Below are 20,109 nucleotides of genomic sequence, written 5' to 3' on the forward strand. Positions count from 1 at the left end.
TCATCCAGAGTATAAATTGCACGGGTCCATTTTCATCCAGACAAAATTGAAATTTTTTTGAATGGATCATACCGTACGATGTCGTCATCGTACGTACGCCATCTAGAGTACAAATTGAACGGTTCCCTTTTCATCCAGATGAACCTAAAAATTTTTTGAACCGATCATATTGTACATTGTCATCTTTGTACGTACACCATCCAGAGTATGAATTGGATGGGTCCCTTTTCATCCCGACAAAAATGAAAAATTTTCTAACCATTCATATAGAACTAACTTGGTTCCTATTGGACGATCTTTGTGTAAGAAGACATATTGTATATATTCATAATAGGTTTCATACACAACAATTTTTGGATTGTTCGTACATATAATCGTACTATACAATCATACACACTCAAAATTGTAAATTTTAATTTTCTGGATAATTTTTTTGTGTCTTTCATATAAAATGTCCTTTAAAACTAATGTAAAAATAGTTGTTCTTTGTGATCTTTTAAGGGCAAGTAAAAGAGAGAGTGGGAAAGAGTGTTTGGGAGAGATTTCTTGTAAGAGGAGTGTGAAGGGTTCACAAGGTTACTCAAAGAAAAGGATTTCTTAGTGTTTTTTGAGATCCCACTTCTTTCTTCTTTTTGTTGATTGTGAGAAGATCTTTGAAGAGATCTGGTAATTTTGACACTAAGAGGGTGTTAATAGATTAATGTACTCTACCTACAATTGGAGGGTGTGACTGACTATGGTACTCTGCGACACTAGGATGGTATGAAAGGATGATGATTCTCTGCTGACACTGGGAGAGTATGAAAGGATGAAAGTTCTCTATCATACTAAGGATTGGTGGAAGAGAGGATTTGTAAAGCCTTCTCCACCTTGCTTTGGGGGCAAAAGGAGAGACACTTTGGTAATAGTGTAAAATCTGAAGAGAGAGTCTTCAGGGAGTGGATATAGGTCGTGTTTAACTAAACCAGCATAGATTTTATTTTCACATTTTTTTATGTAATTTTGCAGTTGTGTTTGAAAAGCTTTTTCAAAAAGATAGTCTTTTTTGAAATTAATTAAAATGATTTTTTATCAAAAATATAAGAGAATTATTTAAAATACCAATTCACCCCCCCCCTCTCTTTGTTAACTTTGGGATAGTAGCTTAGGTTTAACAACCTATATGGAATTAACAAGTAGTATTAGAGCTTTATTTCAAAACTATAAGTTTAGACTACTTTTTGAAAAATGAGAATGACTACTTTTGGAAACCAAAGAAAATTTGAAGGGTATTCGATCACTAGAACTCCTTTATTTGACAATATCCCTTTTGATTTTTATAAAACATGCATGTCTATAATTCTGGAATCACTTGATTATCACATGTGAATTTTAGTTCAAGAAGGATATAGTAGGCCAACTAGATTATGAAAGTTCGTTAGGGATGTTAAGACCTATAAACAGGCCCAAGGCTAACCAAGAGGGGGGGGGTGGGTGAATTGGTATTTTAAAAAATTCTTTAAACCAAAGTACAATCACAAACTAGATTCACTACAATGAAAATCAAAGTGCAAAAAATTAAATAAATGTGTAAGCACAAAAAAAAATAAAACACAAAGATTTATAGTGGTTTGGTCAACTCGACTTACGTCCACTCTACAGAGGCGCCCTCCAAGTATTGCACTACAATCGTGACTCTCCTTTATCCCCCACAAGCTAGGTGGAGAAGCCCTTACAAACCTCCTTTTTCACCAACCCTGGTGAGGCAGAGAACCCCACTCCTTTTGCTTCCTCTTGAAGCAGGCAGAGAGCTCCACTCCTTTTGCTTCCTCCTAAAGCAAGTAGAGAACCCACTCCTTTTGCTTCCTTTTGAAGCACACAGAGAACCTTGATCGATCGCTGAAGCTTACCTCTCCTAACCCTTACAAGGACAAGGGACTCTAGAAGAAGAAGAAGTGAAATAATGCATGGACCAATCCTTATGAACCCCCCTCATAAGCTCCCATTCACAAGATCCTCTCTCTCTCTCTCTCTCCCTCTTTCCCTCTATCTCCTCTAAGTTTTCTCAGGTCAAGACAACAACCAAAGATTATTCAAAATGTTGAATAATAGTTCTTAAAAGAAGAGCTTCAAAAAGCTCATTAATTGTGAGTTGCCAACATTATCATCCAGGATGATATAAATATCATCCTGGCCGATCAGTTCAAATTATAGAATATCGCTCAGATAATTAATCTGAAAATGATCAAGATGATTCAAAATTAGCTAGATCATCCAGGCCGATCTCAAGATCGTCCAGGCTGATCTCACGATTGTTCTGGATGATTAGTTCAAATCAGAGAAAAATCGTCTAGCACATCGCCCAGAGTTTGAGCTGGCCGATCCTGATCGTCCAAACTATCGCCCGGAATTTGAGATGTCTGATATTGATCGTCCAGAAGCAACTAAGGTCTTTGAACTAATCATCCTGGCTGGTATTAAGATCATCCAGGATGATATCATTGTATCAATCATCCTTAATTACTTCTCTTAATTGCTGGATCAATTTAGGCATATGTGTTATATATCGTCTAGGATGATATAAATATCATCCTGGCCGATTTCCAAAAATACAAAATGCCTAAATTGATCAAGGTGGATGATTCTTTCTATTTTGAGCCCATCATCCTGGCTGATATAACTATCATCCAGGTCAATCGGCTAATGACGGCTGCCTTAACACATATGTCCTGATCAGGATTTCTATTTTGAACTCGATCGTCCAGGCCAATATAAATATCGTCCGGGATGATGTGAGTAAAAATAGAAATTCTAAATTAGATAAAATGATCACTCAAGTGTGTGTGTGTGTAGGATTACTTAGCATCAGACACTGCAAAGATTTAAAATTAACTCAAGAAAGGGAAAAAAGAAAATTACAGACTAACTTAGACCTAGTGTACCCAATCTTGTGCTGGTTTTGATTGTCGTCTGATCTAATGGCCCTGAAACGTTAGTAGAAAAGGCAGTCGTAGTGTTTACTAACATCAAAATCATAATCCATGAAGCCAAATTTTTAACAATCTCCCCCTTTTTGATGATGGTAAACACTTCAACGATTAATAGCAGTGCAAAATATAGGAAGCTTTCAGAATTCAGAAAAGAAAGTGCAAACATACAAACAAAGTGCAAACAAACATACTACTCCTCCATTTGACATCTCAAAAAAGAGGAGGAAACTAAGAAACAAGTAAACAAACTTCTTTTTTTATTTTGATAAACCAAGGCATGATGATGATGTAGTCTTCCATGTGATTGATTTTAAAAATTTGTGATTAAATAAGTTAACAACATCAACAACCCAAAAAAAAAGTAGAATATCCGATCATGGTTACCCTTTGCTCAGATTTTCTTTCAAGGTAAAATTGTCTTTTGAAATCAATGACCTAACTCAAAAAAGTAATTGGATATGAAAAAAGAATTTGTTCACCATTTGGTTTCAGAAAAAATATCTTATAAAATAATGTATCAAAGTAAATTTGTCACAATCATAAAATAATCGAAATCAAGCCTTTGATTTTATCAAGTGATACATGAAATCTTTTAAGGTTTAAATGTTTTGAAAAGAGAGGAGATCTTTCTTTTGGTGGGCTCGTTTTATGCCTCTTGTCAATTGAATGGCGCTTTGCGCATCCTTTGATTTTTTTTGATACATTTTGTATATATTTTTTTTTTCAATTTGGTGTCATTGTGCTTCTTTTGTTTGCATCATTGGCCAAATTTTTTTTTATTTTTATAAACTACATTCTCTTCCAAAAACTCTTAAAAAATCTTAGTTGTGAGTATATCTTCTAGATATTTGAGAAGAAAAACTCACTCTCTAATACAGGGAAGAAAAATCCACAAGATAGAATCAATAATCATATGAAGAAATGCAATGAAAAGGGTAACAATAAATCTTGATGTGATATAAAGACTTTGATCGTAATAAATACAAGATAGATTTGCTGTAGCAAGGTTAGAAAAGATCTTAATTGCATACTCCATTCATCAATTTGAGATAGACTTTTGATTAGAAAAGAAAACTGTGCCACAAAAATAGGTTAGAGAAAGAGACACAATCAACGGTATATTTTTACCCTTTAATAGATTAAGAGATATAAATCATTGACTACAAATTTTCAAAAGTAAGGACACGGCATACGATATCACTTCAACGATGATTATTTTTTAATTTAAGAAAATAAAAAATAAAGCATAAAAATAAAGCAATAAATAAACAAACCAAAATCATCAAGCAATACAAGAAGAAAAAGAAGAAGATCAAAAGAAAATCAAGTAAAAGATCAAGTTCATGCATTTATGTCAATCACACCCAATCTGGTCCTTAAAGAGCTGAAAGTGTCGAAGGCCAGTGATATATTAAAGATGTCAGCCAGTTGATTTTCAGTTGTCACATGGTGTAACTCAATGTCTCCCTTAGTCACATGATCTCTAATAAAGTGATACCTAATATCAATGTACTTAGTCCTTGAATGTTGGATAGGATTCTTAGAAATGCATATAGCACTAGTGTTGTCACAAAAGATTGAGACGGTGCCTACAGGTAATCCTAAATCAAATACCTATTATTTTAACCAAAGGACTTGGGCCAAACAACTTCCTAAAGTAATGTACTCAGCTTCAACAGTGGAAAGTGCAACAAATTTTTGCTTTCTACTAAACCATGAGACCAAAGATTGTCCTATGAATTGACAAGTTCTTGAAGTGCTTTTTCTATCTACCTTACATCCTATAAAATCAGAGTCAAAAAATCCAATAATCTCAAAAGAAGTGCTGTGCCTAGGATACCAAATTCCTAAGCTTTGGGTCCCTAAAAGGTATCTAAGAATTTTCTTAACTGCAGTCAGGTGGGATTCCTTAGGGTCAGCTTGAAACCTAGCAGAAAGAAAAGCACTAAACATTATATCAGGTCGGCTAGCAGTCAAGTAAAGTAAAATTTCAATCATGCCTCTGTACTTCTTCTGATCAACAGACTTACCACTTGGGTCCTTATCCAACGGAACACTGGAGATCATGGAAGTATTAATTGGCTTGGCTTTATCCATCTTATACTTCTTCAAAATGTCCTTTATGTATTTTGATTGATTTAGAAAGGTTCCATCATTTAATTATTTTGAGCTAAACCCTAAAAAGTAGGACAACTCTTCCATCATACTCATCTTAAACTCTCTACTCATTATTTTAGAAAGCTCATCACAAAGTTTCTTATAAGAAGATCCAAAAAGTATGTCATCCACATAAATCTGAACAATGAGCAAATCATCTCCCACTTTCTTAAGAAAAAGGACAGTGTCTATGCTCCCCTTAACAAATTCCCTTTCAAGTAAGAATGTGCTAAGCCTCTCATACTAAGCTATGGGTGCCTGCTTTAAATCACATAAGGCCTTTTTTAATTTAAAAACATGATTTGGGAATTGGGAACTCTCAAAACCTGGGGGTTATTCTACAAACACATCCTCTTTAATTTCCCCATTTAAAAAGGCACTCTTAACATTCATTTGAAAAAGCTTAAATCCCTTATAATTAGGAAAGGCTAATAGAACTCTAATGGATTCTAATCTAGCTACTGGGGCAAAAGTCTCCTCAAAATCTATCCCTTCTATTTGGTTATACTCCTTAGCCACTAATCTTGCTTTATTCCTAACCACCACTCCAGAATCATTCACCTTGATCTTAAAGACCCACTTTGTCCCTTAGGTCTTTTTACAAGCTCCCAAACATCATTCCTAATAAATTGGTTCAATTCCTCCTGCATGGCTAAAATCCAAAACACATCAAAAAGGGCTTGGTTTATGTTGGTGGGTTCAGTCATTGAGATAAAGGCAGAGTGGTTCACCTCCTTCCTAAGTCCATGTCTAGTCCAAATTCAATTAGAAGGGTCTCCTAAGATCAAATCTTTAGGGTGACTTATAGAGTATCTCAAATCTCTAGGTAAAGTGTGTGAAGGTCTAACCCTTTCCTCCATATATATATTTTCTACTGCTTGGGTAATATCTCCTACTCCTTCAGTGTTTCGGTGATCTACTCCCTTCTCTAAATTTCCTATTCCAGTGGTAATCTCTCCAACATCATCATCATCCTTGACTCCAGGCTTTCTTGGATCAGACTCATCAAACACTACATGTGTTGTCTCTTCCAACATCAAAGTCCTCTTATCAAACATCCTAAACAACTTCCCAATACTAGAATAATCCCAAGAACACTCCTTCATCAGATTTTGGATCAAATTTTCCTAAGTAACACTTTATATTGTTGTGACTGAAGACCTTATAACCAAAGACATGAAGGTGGCAAAGATTGGGCGTCCTACCCTTAAGGATCTCATAGGGTGTCTTATCTAGTTTGGCTCTAAAATTCACCCTATTCAACACATGACAAGCTGTGTTAACTGCTTAAGCCCAAAAGCATTTTGGAAGTAAATACTCAGCAAGAATGGCTTTAGCAGCTTCTACTAAGGTCAAGTTCTTCCTTTTAGCTACCCATTCTGTTGAGGGGTCCTAGGAGCTGAGACGTTATGGCTAATCCCATTGTCACAAAAATCTCCAAATCTTTCATTTTCAAACTCTCCTGCATGGTCACTATGGATGGTCAAGATCTCACAACCTATCTCTTTTTGAATCTAAGTAAAAAAGGTTCTAAACTCATCAAAATACTCATTTTTGTGCGATAGAAATCTAGTCCAAGTGAACCTCAAGTAGTCATCAATAATTACAAAACCATAGACTTTCCCTCCCAAGCTGTCAGTGTTAATAGGTCCAAACAAATCCCTGTGAAGGACTTCTAAAGGTATAGAGGTGCTAATGTCCTTAATGGGGTGAAAAGTGGAGTGAACTTGTTTTCCTAATTAGCAGACATCACAAAGCTGGTCTTTTGAAAACTTAAGTTTGGGGACACTTCTAACTAGGTCTTTTTTGGTTACTTTCCTAAGGGTTTTCATACTAGCATGACATAATCTCCTGTGCCACAACCATGAATCATCAATAATAGCTTTTAAGCAAAATGATGCAGCGCAATCAATGTTATTTAAATTAAGTATGCACATGTTGTTGATCCGCTTTCCCTGCAAAACACTATTGTTATTTAAACTTATAAAGTATGAATTTGCAAAAAATTGTATGATGAAACCCTTGTCACAAAGTTAACTGATGCTGAGCAAGGTGTTTCAATCCATGTATAAGGAAAATATTTTCAATCATAAGGTTCTTGGAATTACCAATTATACCTTCACCTACCACCTTCCTGGTGGTGTTGTCTCCAAGAGTAACCTTACCTCCTGTCCTGGTCTCCAGCAAAATAAATTGATTGGCACCACTAGTCATATGTCGAGAGCATCCACTATCCAGGTACCATATACTCTCATGAGGCCTTTTGTGAGAGCCCACCTACAAAATCATCAAATGTCAGATTTAGGAACCCAAGCAGGTTTGGGTCCCTTCTTATGATAAGTAGAATGCAATGCATGTATGGTATGCTGTGAATTATGCAACTTTGGTCTCCACACCATAAATGTATTATGATGGATAGTGCAAGTGTGTGAGATGTGTCCTAGCAATATGATGCATGAATTTTTTCAGAAACTTCAAGGAGTTGGTTGTAGGATAGTTCACGTACTTCTTCTTGATCAAGATGATCGTTAGACATTAAGCATAAGTTTGTTGTCTCATCTTCAGGTTCAGTCTCCGATGAATCAGATGTAGAATCTGCCCAAAACGCCTTTTGAAATCTCTTTTTGTCCTTCCTAACCTTGGGTTTCTCCTCACCCTTTTTCTTGCTTGACTGAGGCTTAAGTGTAGGGCAATCAGCTTTCACATGTCCAGGCTTCCTACATTTAAAATAAACAACATTAGAAGATCCTTTAGAATATTTTTTATCCTTACCTTTTCTTCAATTTTGATGATGCTTTTGCTTCTTCCTTAGAAAGCTTTTGAATTACCTAGTGATGAAGGCAACTTCATTACTTTCAGACTCAAAAAAGTCAGAGTCCATGTTATTGACCTTTAATGCCACAGTTTTCTCCTTCCTTTTATGACCTGCATCAAGATTTCATTGATTCACTCCTTGCTCGTAAGCAATGAGCGAGCTAAGTTGTCAATCAAATACGTATTCAAATCTTTAGATTTAGTGGTAGCAATGATTTTAGCATCATAAGTGGAAGGAAAGCATCTCAAAATTTTATTTATATTTTCATAGTTTATAAGTTCTCTTCCTAAGGCATGGAAAGAAGTAACAATCTGAGTAAATCTCATATACATTTCAGAAATTGATTCGTGAGGCTTCATATGAAAAAGTTCATAATCATGCAAGAGAATATTCAAACGGGATTATTTATGTTCATTATTGCCTTCATAAGTGATACACAATTTATCCCAAATTTATTTACCAGTTGTAATCTTCAGATTTTAATGCACAGAAAAAGCAATTCAGACATTTTGCATTTAATTGAGCTAAGTCCCTATCATCTAAAGTTCATTAAGTAAAAGGAAGTGGAACAGTAATGCCATTAAGTTTACCAGTTGGAGGTGTGTAACCATCCTTAACAAGCATCTACATGCGATAATCAATAGACCGTAAAAATGTAGACATGTAAGTTTTCCAAAAATCAAATGGGATATTGTCAAACAAAGGTGGTCGAGTAATAGAATACCCTTCCACAGTATTATGATTTCCATAGTTAGTCATGGATCACAAATTCAAAAGGTTTTCAAACTTAGTTTTTATGAATCCCGCTCTAATACCACTTGAAAGTTCGTTAGGGATGTTAAGACCTATGAACCGGCCCAAGGCTAACCAAGAGGGGAGGGGGGTGAATTGGTATTTTAAAAATTCTTTAAACTAAACTATAAAAACAAACCATATTCACCACAATAAAAATCAAAGTGCGGAAAATTAAACAAATATGAGAGTACAAAAAAAAAGAATACAGAGATTTATAGTGGTTCGGCCAACTCGACCTATGTCCACTCCCCGGAGGCGCCCTCTGAGTATTACACTATAATCATGACTCTCCTTTAGCCCCCACAGCTAGGAAGAGAAGCCCTTATAAATCTTCTTTTTGCCAACCCCGGTGAGGCAGAGAACCCCACTTCTTTTGCTTCCTCCTAAAGCAGGCAGAGAACCCCACTCCTTTTGCTTACTCCTGAAGCAGGCAGAGAACCTTGATCAATCACTGAAGTTTACCTCTCCCAACACTTCCAAGGACAAGAGACTCTAGAAGAAGATGAAGTGGAATAATGCTTGCAGCAACCCTTGTGAACCCCCTCACAAGCTCCCCCTCACAAGATCCTCTCTCTCTCTCTCTCCACCTTTCTCTCTCTTTCCTCTAGATTTTCTCAGGTCAAGACAGCAGCCAAAGATTGTTCAAAATGTTGAACAATAATCTTAAAATAAGAGCTTCAAAAAGCTCATTAATTGCAAGTTGCCGACATTATCGTCCAGGATGTTATAAATATTATCCTTGCCGATCAGTTCAAATTGCGAAATATCGGTCAGATAAGAGCTCTAAAAATGATCTAGTTAATTCAAAATTAGCTAGATCATCCAGGACAATCTGATAATCATCCTGGATGATTAATTCAAATCAAAGAAAATTATCCAGCACATCGCCCAGAATTTGAGCTGGCCGATCCTGATCGTCCAGACCATCACCCAAAATTTGAGCTGTCTGATATTGATCGTCCAGAAGCAACTAAGGTTTTTTAACTGATAATCCCAGCCAATATTAAGATCATCCAGGATGATATGATCGTATCAATCATCCTTAATTACTTCCCTTGATTGTCGGATCAATTTAGGCATAATTGTTATATATTGTCTAGGATGATATAAGTATCGTCTTGGCCTATTTCAAAAATTACAGAATGCCTAAATAGATCATGGCGGCTGATTCTTTCTATTTTGAGCCCATCGTCATGGCCGATATAACTATTTTCAAGGCCAATCAGCTAATGACGGCTCCCTTAACACAAATGTCCTGATGAGGGTTTCTATTTTAAGCCCGATCGTCCAGGCCTATATAAATATCATTTGGGATGATGTGAGCAAAAACATGAATTCTATATCAGTTAAAAGGATCACTCAAGTGTGTGTTTGTAGGGTTACTTAGCATCAGACACTCCAAAGATTTACAATTGACTCAAGAAAGGAAAAAAAGAAAATCACAGACTGACTCAGACCTAGTCTACCCAATCTTGAGCTGGTTTCGATTGCCGTTTGATCTTGTGACCCTAAAATGTCAGTAGAAAAGACAGTCGTAGTGTTTGCTAACATAAAATTAATAATCCATGAAACAAAATTTACAACAGACTAGTATAAGACATTAGAGTTGAAACACCCTTTGCTGACTAGACTGTAGAAGAATGTGACTTAGCACAATTAAATGCAAAATATTTAAATAGTTTCTTTTGTGTACATAAGCAGAAAATTACATGTAGGCTTCCGCTTGTAAAAGTGGAAATGATATTTAGGATAAGCTTTGTATTACTTATGAAGGGATTAATGGAGTACAGCAATCTAGATTAAATATCTTGTTACATGACAATGAATTATTTCACATGAAACCCAATGAATCCATTTCTAAAATGTACATAAGATTTAATCAAATAGTTACTTCTTAACATGCATTAGGTAGGGAACTAACGAATATTGAATTGGTCAATAAAATTCTTCATTATTTGCCTACAACTAATGATGCTAAAATAACTATGATTAAAGAGTCTAAGGATTTAAATATTTACTCTATTGATAATCTTCTTAGATCACTAATTGCTTATGAGCAAGGAGTGAGTCAAAGGAAGATCTATATAAGAGAATGGAGAAAGGACAAGAACATAGTAATAAAATTGGATGATTTAGAGAGTGATCAGTCACAATCTTAGGATGAGGATGACATTGCCCTAATGACAAGGCAATTTAGGAGTTTTCTTAAATAGGAAGTAGCAGAGATGCTAGTAGTGGAACAAAGGTAAGTTTCACAAAAATGTTAAGGTTTCTAATGATGTGATTTGTTATGAATGCAAGAAACTTGGATATATAAAATCAGAATGTCTAAATCTAAAAGTCACTCCTAGCAAGAATAAGATAGAGGAGAAAGCAAATGGGAAGAAGGGTAAGAAGAGATTTCGGAGAGCTTTTTCGGTGGACTCAGCTTCGGATTCATCATAAATATAAAAGGAAGAGGAAGTCACTAACCTGTATTTAATGGCCGATAATCTTGATTAGTCAGATCATGAAGAGGTATGTGACTTAACCTATGATGAATTGTTAGAAGTTTTTAAAAGAATACATAATACAAATAGAAAACTTAAGAAAATGCATGCTAGACTGAACCTAGAATTAAAGAGTTACAAAAAGAGCATGACATCCTTAGGAAAGATCACATATAGATATATAACAACAACATGAACTTATTAGATGAATTTGATGATTTGAAAAAGAAAAATGAATTACTAAAGTTATCTTATGCTAAATTGGTAAAAAAAATTCAAAGATTTTAGGGATGAATCTGAGAATAGAGAGCACTATTTTAAATATGATAACACTATGTTAGAAGATGCAAATTCTTTTCATAGAGTGATAGTGAAAGCTCTTGAGAAAAATAGGATACCCCCAACACAAGAAGATTTTACTAAACCTATTTTGAGGTCAAAATTTTTAAGACCTAGGAAGAGACAAATTTATTATTTGAGATTTAAAAACACTTTTCCTAAAGTTAAATGTTCTATATATGGTATGATTGAACATATATCACACACTTATACTTTACATAACAAAACTAATTTAGTGTGGAGACCTAAGATTCATAAACTAAGCCATATCATACATGCATTTAGTTTTAATTTGCCAAAAAAAGAACCCAAACTTATTTGGGCTCTCAAGTCTAACATTTTATTGTTTTGTAGGTATGCTCTCATACATTATCTTATGAGAGAATTTGGTACCTGGGCATCGGTTGCTCAAACCATATAATAAGAGACACTACACAATTCATTTCACTGGAAGCTAGGAATGGAGGCAAGGCTACACTAAAGATAATACCATTAGGAAAGTGCTTGGCACATGTATAATCAAAAATCCAAATAACTTTTTTAAAGAAAATATTTTACTTGTAGAAGGCCTAAAGCATAATTTTTTAAGTATTAGCCAGCTATGTGACAAAGGGTATAGTGTTAAGTTTTTTTCCCACTAACTACATATTAAGCCTAAAAGGAAATGATATTTTACATGGAACCAAGGTAAATAATGTTTATATACTAGATTTGTACTATATTAAAACTCCTACTACTTCAAAAAAAAACTATTTCTAATGAGTTATGGTTATGGCATAGGAGACTTTGTCACTTTAGCATGAAGAACCTAAGGAAAATTACAAAAAGGGAATTTATTAGAGGTATACCAAAACTAGACTTTACTAAAGATCACCTTTGTGATACATGTCAACTGGGAAAATATGTGAAGTCCTCATTTCATTCAAATAAGGATATTAGAACAAGTAAACAAACTGAAAATTTTATATATGGATCTTTTTGGACCGGTTAGCACTTTAAGTATAGGAGGGAAGGTATACAGATTTGTGATAGTAGATGATTTCTCAATATTCATGTAGATTAAATTTTTATTTCATAAGAGCGAATCATTAGAGAAGTTTAGAAATTTTTTGACTTGGATTCAGAGGAAACTAGGTTCTAAAATTTTAATTATTCGAAGTGATCACAGAGGTGAATATAAAAATTAAAGATTTGAGAATTTTTATATGGAGAAAGAAATTGATCACAATTTTTCTACACTAAGGACCCCTCAGTAGAATGGGATAGTCGAAAGAAAGAATAAAACACTAACTGAAGCTGCTAGAGCCATATTGGTAAAATATTAACTTCCTAAATATTTTTGGGCAGAAGTAGTTAGTACTGCATGTTATGTTTTAAATAGGGTGAACATCAGATCAAAATTAAATAAAACACCCTATGAGCTTCTTAAGGGGAGAAAACCTAACTTATCACATTTACATGTTTTTACATGTAAGGTCTCCATTCACAATAATGGAAAATCTTCTTTAGAAAAATTTGATCCAAAATTAGAATAAGAAATTTTTCTTGGATACTCTAGTGTTGGGAAATCATTTAGAGTATTTAACAAAATACCTTTGGTAGTAGAGGAGACCACACATGTCGTATTTGATGAATCTGGTATTTTATAAAAGCCAATTTTGGAAGAGGATAATTTAGAACATAACTCCCAAAAGATTCAAAAAATTAATTTAGAAAAAAATTTGGAGATAGAAAAGTCTCTACGTAGAGGTTTGAAATTTTCTAAAAACCACCCTAACAAATTGATTTTAGGTGAACCGAGTGAGGGTGTTAGAACTAGGCATGGACTTAACAAAGAAGTCAATAATTATGCCAAGCTAGATTAGTGGTTAAGGTGTATAATCAAATTAAAGGAATTCATTTTGAGGAGACTTTTGCCCCTGTAATGAGACTTGAAGCAATTAGGGTTTTATTAGCCTTTGCTCATTTTAGAGGATTTAAATTGTATCAAATGGATATTAATAGTGCCTTCTTAAATTGGGTGATTCAAGATGATTTTTATATTGAATAATCTCATGGTTTTGAAAATTTAAAATTTCTTAATCATTTTTTTAAATTAAAAAAGGCATTAAATGGATTGAAATAGGCATGTAGGGCTTCGTATGAAAGATTAAGCATTTTCCAATTAAAGAGATCCTTTGAAAAAGGAAGTGTGGATACCACTCTCTTTTTAAAAAAATTGGGAGATGATATACTTATTATTCATATTTAAATTGATGATATCATTTTTGCATCTAGTAATAAAAATCTTTGTATTATTTTATCAAAAATAATGATTAGTGAATTTGAGATGAGCCTAATTGGAGATCTTAGTTATTTTCTTTGTTTTAGCACTAAGCAACTTTAAGAGGGAACATTTATTATTCAGTCAAAGTATGTTAAGGACATCCTCAAAAAGTATGAAATGGATAATGCTAAACTAGTTAGTACACCTATGAGTTTCTCAATTTAGTTGGATAAGGACCCAAAGGAAAAATTTGTTGATCAAAATAAATTTAGAGGAATTATTAGATCTTTGATTTATTTGATAGCTAGCAAACCTAATATTATATTTAGTGTTTGTTTGTGTGCTAGATTTATATCAGATCTTAAAGAATCACATTTGACAGCAGTAAGAAGGATTTTGTGATATCTTTTGGGAACTCAGAATATAGGGATTTGGTATCCTACATATAACTCTTCATTTAATATTTTTGGATATTAAGATTCAAACTTTGCAGGTTATAGGGTTGATCAAAAGAGTACATATAGAACTTACAAATTTATAGGAAATTCTTTAGTTTCTTGGTCTAATAGAAAATAGAATTCCATAGCCATATCTACGGTTGAATTTGAATACATTGCCTTAGGTAGTTATGTGACACAATTTTTTTTGGTTAAAATAATAATCGATTGATTTAAGATTTACAATGGGCACTATCCCAATTTATTGGGATAACACTAGTGCGATTTGTATTTCATAAAATCCTATTCAACATTCTAGAACCAAACATACAGATATAATGCATCATTTCATTAAGGATCATATATCCAAAGGAGAAATTAAATTGAATCATATTTCAACTAAAATTTTGGTATGTTTCCTATGTGTATTTTACTATTTTTTATTATTAATGTTTTGTTTGTGTGTGTGATTTTAGATTTTGATTTTGTTTTTTTGTGGTTTATTTGATTTGGATATGTATCACATATCGAAAGTTATGTTTCTGGTTTTTCATGTTGAATTTTCTAATTATTATATTCATAATGTACAAAATTATTTTGTATTGTACGAATTTTATAGCATGTCTATTATTTTTGAGTTGAATGTATAAAATTTAGATTTTTCTCATATATATGATGACATAATCATCTCGTACAATCTGTATACTTTTATCTATATGCATGTTGATGGTTATCCTAGTAGTATTAGTTATTATAACTAATCATATGTACAAATTTCATCTGTATGATCCACGTGTCATTCTCTATCGAGGATAAACCAAACTATCATTAAAATGATCTTAATTAAATGATCATCTAGGACGAACACCTCTTCTTCTATATGATCGTATGGTCAAAAAGTTTGTACAAGTGGATGCTTCATAAACTGTGTGATTATATAAAGTCATTTTTTTTGGACATTACATTCGTCCATACAAAAACTTTTTCGTCCCATACAATCCCAATATTATATGTACAAATCCATTTTTGTATTATACGAAGGGTCATTTTTTAAACAGGATGGATTGAGAATTCATTTTCATTCACTTGAACATCCTCCTTAAATCCTTCTCAACCTAGGAATGGCCAATTTTAACAAGCATTGTAGAGTTTCTAAGAGTTCATCATTGAGGAGTGGGGATGACAACTTTCTGGCTAGACGTACTGAGGATTCCATTATCATGTTTATAGCTTCTAAAATCACTCCCTCTAGAGTATTGATTTAAGATGATATCCACTTTCAAGTAATGCCTCTCTTTCCCTCAACCTAATTCGCCTTCATTTTGAGTTTGATCCATGCTTATCATAGAGAGACCTTTAACTACTTCTTATCAAATATAAGCTTTTGTTAGGATGAGAGTAGGATAAAATCTTATCTCCAAAAGTAACAAGTACAAATCACTAAGGAAGATCTAGGAACTTTTCTGCACCCAAAGACTTAAGGTACTTTCTGGCTAGACGTACTGAGGATTCCATTATCATGTTTATAGATTCTAAATCTGACTATGATTGGTCTGAGATAAAAAAAACTCTTAGGGAGGTTACTTAAGTTAGTCACTTGGCTAGAGTCTACACTTTAAATAAAAATGTCAGGATCATCCAACATATTTTAAGAACCTTAATCAATCATAAAGCTAATGATAGTATAAACATAACACCTCTTCTATCCACTGTAACCTATTTGATCTTGATTGGATAACTAATTGATGAAGCCCAACTCATTATAGGTTACACTCATAACTTTTTTGAAATTGAGTTTCCAACTTATAGGAGGAAGAAAAATATTACTATATGGCATTTAGTGACCTACATGTTAGAAAAGAAATATAATATTATTCATCCTAAAATTCTCATTGAAATGTCAATATACTTAACCGATGCCTTCTTTCGATCACTTTTTGGTAGCAATGAGTATTCTAGTAAGGATACTGAGGGAGAAGGGGGAGCACCTGCACCTGTTCTAGGACCTGATTAGAACTACTTCCAGGAGATCGTCCAATGATTTGATCGGATGGAGAGTCATTTTAATCAACATTTTTTTTAAAATTCAGACTAATTTAAATCAGTAGGATGCACAATAGAAATAAGATATGGGGTGGATTCGAGGACAGTTTGAGTTAGTAAACACGAATGTAGCTATGATGAATAGCTAGTTCTTAGTCTTCAACCAGCCTCCTTCTCCAAATCAATGTCCTTCAGAGTTTTAGTTGTACATCTTTCTAGTTGATTATGCCAATCCTATCGTATTGATGTGATGATGATGTAATGATGTTAGTTTTTATTTCTATCTGTTGTACTTATTTTTGTTTAGGATTGTCTTTATATTGTGTTTCTTAGAATGTATGTTTATTGATATCAATGGCCTTAATATATCTGATGTTTTCGATATCAATATAATTGTTATGTCTTATTTTGTTGCTTTTATTTTTATGTGAAGTATGAGTTTGCCTATATGAAAAGCCTGTTTTAATTATCCTAAAATGTATTAAAAATTAACCTGCATAACAATTTTAATTTCATTATGTAATCTAATTTTTCAAAAATTTAAGTTAACTTATAACTCGGTCAAGTTAAGCATATCAATCACATGTCCTTTTTAGGCAAACATAATTTAAATATTATTATTGTAATTTTGATATCTTATTGTTTTTTATTTCTTTTTTTAATATAATTATTTTTGTAATTAGAGAAATTTTCTATTTAGATTATTAATTTTGGAAAGATCAAATAAAAAAAGAAGGTATATCAAAAGGAAATGTACAATGTGTACAAAAATCAAAAGAATATGCAATGGTTTGCAAAATGAAAAGAGGCACAAATTAGCTCGAATAGAAAAATATGTATAAAGTGTACCATAAATATTTATAAAGATGTATAATGTCACCAATTGAATATATTCTTTCCTCTATCATTCAATCTTCAATTCAAATCAATCTAATTTTCAATTATAGTTTATATTGAAAATTCAAATTAACTAATTCTCATTTTGTTAGTTTTGCAATAATCCTCCTTATCTGATTGTCTAGAACATTTCATGACCATGGTAAATTTTTTTATCTAATTTGTTCCTTAATTTAAACTTTTTGAATCTTACTTTGTCATCTTATGTAATTAATTTTGTTATTGCAATTATATTTCAATCTCTTTAAAGATCAATTATTATGATTTCTCATTTGACATCTTATATTTCAGCATTCTTTTACCCTTTTTGTTGTTGTCAAAAGGTGGAGTATTATTATTTTTATTTTTTGTATTATGATTAATGTTGTTTATTATGTTTATTATGTTTTTATGTATTGTATTTTCATGTAAGGTGTTTGCATCTTTGTGTTTGTGTTTGTTGTTGTTTGTTATTTTTTATAAAAAAAATTAAAAAGAAAATTTGAACTCTTCATGAAATTTCCCTATATACACATGTTTTGTTGTTTTAGGGGGAGCTAAGGAGAAATTTAGGGTATACATGTTAACTCAAACAATAATTATTTTACTATAAAAAAATGGGGACATTGCTGAGATAGTTGCAACTATGTTTTTTGATTGTTGATATTCTTGCAACTTGTATAATTTGATGATTCCAAAATATTATTATTTTGATTATAATTTCTCCTAACATATTTTGAAAGTATTGTTTTATTTTTTTGTGTATACTAACATTTCTAGAAAATCATACTCCAAATTATTAAAGACTTCAAACAAAATTAGATTAGGGTTTATTATAAATGAAGCCTATATTTTTTATTTTGTTTAGTCTTAGAGAGTGTGATTGTAATTGAGTAACTGTGCACGTACACACTGGGAGAGTCTTTATAATTATAATTTTTTTAAAACTAATCATACTGTATAAACTCATTTTGTATGGGACGATATGTTCAATTATTTTCCCCTTCTAGCAGACAAATGGATTGAAGGTAGAAAATTTTTCTAAATATGGATCATATAATATGAAGCTTCCTTCGTACGTATGCCGTCCAGAGTACAAAAATGTGAGATCCCTTTTCATAATGATAAATTCAAAGTTTTTATTAACTATTCATACCATACGATGTCATCATCATATGTATGTCATCCAGAGTATAAATTGGAAGGGTCCCTTTTTATTCAGAAGAACATGAAAATTTTTTGAATGGATCGTATCGTGTGATGTCATCCTCATACGTACGCCATCCAGAGTAAAAATTGGACAAATCCCTTTTTGTCCATATGAACTTGAATTTTTTTTTAATGGATCATACTGTATGATGTCATCTTCATATGTTCACCTTCTATAGTACAAATTGGACGGGTCCATTTTCGTCCTAACAAAAATGAAAAATTTTCTAACCATTCGTATAGTATGAACTTGGATCATACTGGATGATCATCATGTACAAAGGCATAATATACATATTTACAATAGGTTTGTACACAATAATTTTTGAACTATTTGTATGTACGAACATACGATTATACTGTAGGATCATACATGCTCAAAATTGAAAATTTAAGTTTTTTAGATAATTTTTTCATGTCTTTCATTTAAAAGGTCCTTTAAAAATGACATAAAAAATAGTTGTTCTTCATGATTTTTCAAGTGCAAGTGAAAGAGAGAGTGTGGGAGAGTGTTTGAGAGAGATTTCTTGCAAGTAGAGCGTAAAGGGTTCATAAGGTTACTCAAATGTAAGGATTTCATTGTATTTTTTGGGGATCACTCTTCCTTTCTTCCTTTTGGTTGATCGTAAGAAGATCTTTAAAGAAGATCTTGTGCTCTTTCAACACTTGGAGGGTATGAGCAGATGACGGTACTCTATCGATACTTAGAGGGTGTGAAAGGATGATTGTTCTCTTCCGACACTTAGAGAGTGTGAAAGGATGACGGTTCTCTACCGCGCTAGAGATTGGTGGAAGAGAGGATTTGGAAAGGCTTCTTCGCCTTACTGTGGGATTAAAAGGAGAGATACTTTGTTAATAGTGCAATACCATAAGAGAGAGTCATTGGGGAGTGGATATAGGTCATGTTTGACCGAACCACTATAAATATGTATATCTCTTATTTTTTTCATTTATTTTTTGTAATTTTTTTATATTAGTCAAAAAGCTTTTTCAAAAAGATAATCAATTTTTGAAGTTAATTAAAACCATTTTCTAAAAAAAATCCAAGAGAATTTTTTAAATTACCAATTCACCTCCTCTTTGTTAGCCTTGGGATAATAGCTTATGTTTAACAACCTATACGAAATCAACAATTTTGCTTTGTGTGTTATCTTTTATCTTTTCACATTTTGAAGTTTCTTTTATAACTTATGTGTTCCTCCTTTTTTTCATGTCAAAAGGAGGTATAAGTGTTTGGTTGTTTGTAGTGTTTCGTTGTTTGTATTAAAATTTTGATTGTATGTTTGCATTTTTAAAATTAGACTTTTTCAATGCATACTATGTTTATGATCTTTTGCTTTTTTTTTATTTATCTTTTAAAAGAAAAAAAAAATCAAAATCAAAATTAAAAGTACACTTACTCCTATTTTCAAATTTATTAACTAGTGAGGGGAAGATTAAAAGAAAATATCATCAAATTACTATTGCAAATCTGATTCAAGTGCTATGATTTTGATGATAATAAATATTATTATGTTTATTATTGTTTTATCCTATTGCTATGATATTTTATTTTGTTTTTTGTTTACAAACTTTTTAGGAAATCAGTCCACCATAAACTTACAATAATTAACAACTAAAGACTCAATAAACTAGGGTTATTATAGGTATTTATTTTGTTATGTATTTTTTCTTGTCTTGGGATGTATCATATAATTTGATGGATATTTATGCT

The sequence above is a fragment of the Dendrobium catenatum genome, unplaced genomic scaffold (genome assembly GCF_001605985.2).
Source record: "Dendrobium catenatum unplaced genomic scaffold, ASM160598v2 fragScaff_scaffold_1426, whole genome shotgun sequence".
NCBI lineage: Eukaryota > Viridiplantae > Streptophyta > Magnoliopsida > Asparagales > Orchidaceae > Dendrobium > Dendrobium catenatum.